The 3287-nt window shown below is 23.9% G+C and overlaps 1 non-coding gene across 1 annotated transcript; it reads left to right on the forward strand.

Moving 5' to 3' along the window:
- The first annotated feature begins 2884 nt into the window (after positions 1-2884).
- On the forward strand, positions 2885-2966 carry Trnas-cga (transfer RNA serine (anticodon CGA)). Its single transcript has one exon. It is a non-coding gene; the product is annotated as a tRNA-Ser (tRNA).
- Positions 2967-3287: the final 321 nt, after the last annotated feature.

The following is a 3287-nucleotide window of genomic DNA, read 5'->3' on the forward strand; positions in this document are numbered from 1 at the left end:
TTTATTAAGATTTAAATGTTTTGATATTTTATAGACTCACATTATACTTTCTAATTTATTGTTAATTGTATAGTTTTTGTTTAAATTAATGCGTATAACTATTTTACAATTTCTTTTTTGCTAGAACATAAGAAAGAAATTTTACATAGTTTATTAGTTAGTTATTATCATAATAAGTATTAAATTTGAAAGTATTTGTTCACATTGTTGCTTTTATTCTTTTAAAAATAAAGAATGTATATGTATTTATAAATTAACTGCAAAAAAATATGTTAAAAAAATGTAACAACTGTTCACCTTCAAGATGTTCTGCTATTTAAAAATTATAATTAAAAGTTTCAAAGCATAGGGAGTAAATAGCAAAGTAAATAAGTTATGGGCATAGGGGGTAAATAACTTTTTTCACAATTTAGTATTATTTTAATGAATAATAACTTTTTTGTTTATATTTTTATGAAATTTTTATTTTTCAAAAATTCTTTCCAACATAAATATCTAAATATTCCAAGGAACATTTCCTGAAAGTTTGAGGTAGTTATCTCAAAAAGCGTAGGAGGAGATAAATAATTAGTGATTTCTTTTTATTTGCAGTTTTAGTTTGCGCCTCCCATAAGGAACCTATTGTTCGCTCCGACTTTGGCCTGCTGTATCTCAAAAACTGTTTTGAATTTTCAAAATCTGTAAAAACAATTTTGTATTTTAGTTAAAACTCTATAAAATAAGATCAAGTTGTGAAAAAAGGTGTTCACCCCCCTATGCCCATAAACAACACAAAAATATCATGACATAATTTGTTTTTTTTTGCAAAATTACACAAGAGAGGATAAATTAATTCCTTTTGATAAGGTATTGAACATAAAAAATCTTGGGAAGTGATAAGTAGAGCACATATTATAGTTAATGATGATAGCCTTTTGTGAAGACTATGCTTTAAAAAGTTATAGGGCATAAAAAGGGCTGTCTTAATAAAATGAATTACTTTATTTCATCTTGTAGTCATATTGAAAAACATCTTTCTCATAATTAAAAATTAATTTATAATTTTTAAAGTTTTGTCTAATTTGTTAATTTTGGATTTGCACGCTTGAGTTTTATATTTTAAGCTTTAAATAGCTAATAATCCAAGAGATAAAACCATTTTTTAAAATTCTTTCTCTTGCAATAAATTTTCATAAAAGCCCTTCCTAGAAGGGTTCAGTGTTTAAAGAAGAAATTTATTTACTTATACAAATTTTATTCTTTAAGCTTAAGTAAGTGGTTTACAACATCTTACAAGTTTAATGCACAATAAATAAACTAAAAAACATTATTAATAAAAATACTTTTTAAAGGTTTAGCTGACTTCATAGTTCCATAGCAAATTAAAACTTGTTATAACAATTTACAGTACAACAAGACTGACTTATGTTTCAATACATTTTACCTTAAATATTTCTCTGTACACACTGAAACATTTTATAAATATAAAATTGTGCACACTTGTATAAATGTTTTTTTGGAGCATTATAATAAACTTATGGCTAGTTTAAAGTGACTCAGGCTAGTTTTGTTTTGTCTCAAAAAGTGATAACCTTGTATAATGCAACTACATTTAATTTATAGTATTTTAACTTTTTTGATATGTCAAAATCTAATTACTCCTTAAAGTTTCTAATATCTCAGTTTTACCATATAAAATAATTTCATAGACTTACTGTATATAGTTTTCACGTATATAAATTAAATTACTAATTAAATTTTATAAGGAATTATAGTTTCATATATAATGATATAAATAAAAGTTGTTAAGACCCATCACAAAATTAAATTGTAAATAATGTCTTTTATTTTAAATAAGATTAATATATAAATTTCTTAGCTGAGACAATCACTTATTAAACATTTGAAGAAGTTATTTGACTAAGCAATAAGTTTTATTACATTATAAGAAAACAAGATTTTAAATTTTTTGTAGCATTTATTAAATTTATAAGTCAGATTACAAGTTTTAAATATTTGTTTAGTTTAAGTTATACTAGTTGCAAAACCCACTAAATAAAGAGCAGCAAAATGTATTTTAATATGTTTTTTATATAATTCAAAATTTTGTGAAGCATAATTGAAACTAGACATAAGTGTTTAATTTTGTTTTGTGTTTACTACTAATGAAAAAAAATATTAAATCGTACAGTTATGAACAGCTGTTATCACTCGGGCTAATTTGAATTTAAAACAACTTTTAGCTCATGTATGTTTTAACTTATGTTAGCTTTTTTTATGAATACTAAGTTAAATTTTAACATTTCTCTAAGTTGTTTTTGAAATATCGAAGCTCAAGAGTTCTAATGGTTCCTTGTTAAAGGTGAAAAGTAAAAAGCAATAGTTTTTTTGTAATAATTTTAACTATATTTATCTAAATTTTCATATTTTTGATAATGAAATTAAGACGTTTTACGGATAGCAAAAGATAATTTTCTATAAATGAAATTGGAGTACTTATATCTCCAGCAGTTGAATATTTTTTAAATATTCAAGTTTTCTGTACTCTTTATCAAGTTTTAAACATACTTAACATAATCATTTATTTTAAAGATATACAATTTACACTTTTATGTTTAACGTTTACATGTAAATACGTTTACATTTTTACAAACAAAAAAACTATATTGAGATGCAAGCAGTTTCAGTAATAATGATAACATAAAAAAAAAATTTTCATTTAAGTTTAAAGTATCTAGTTAAAATACTATTTTCGATTAAACAAAAATGACTGAGTCGTTTTTATAAAAATAAGTTTGAAAAACCGTAAAATACCGTAAAAAAATAAAGCAGCATAATTTTCAGAAACTAAATGATAGTTATTATAGCGGTGGTTTATATAGCCAAGGTTTTCTAGTCCAATATAGCTGCGATGGCCGAGTGGTTAAGGCGTTGGACTCGAAATCCAATGGGCATTGCCCGCGCAGGTTCAAATCCTGCTCGCAGCGGATTTTGTCAAATAACATAAATTTTGTTTGCGTGAAAAATCTTTTTTATACTTTTCTTATCATTTAGTAGTACGAAAAATATATCCGTAAAACTTCAAACAACTGTAAATGTTTTTAATTTTCCTATTCAAATTAATCAGTTTTGAATTTTTATATAAAAAAAAATTTCAAGCGTAATACACAAAATTATGTGCAATTTTCTATTAATCTAGTACTAAAATTTGATTATAGTGTAGATCAGGTTTGATAACTTAAATTTTCTTGTTTCTAAGTTCTAGCCAAAATCTACTCCTAGGTGTTAAATTTAATAATAAATGATTT

This window comes from Thalia democratica, chromosome 5 (assembly GCF_965202585.1).
Source record: "Thalia democratica chromosome 5, ktThaDemo2.hap1.1, whole genome shotgun sequence".
NCBI classification, from domain to species: Eukaryota; Metazoa; Chordata; class Thaliacea; order Salpida; family Salpidae; genus Thalia; species Thalia democratica.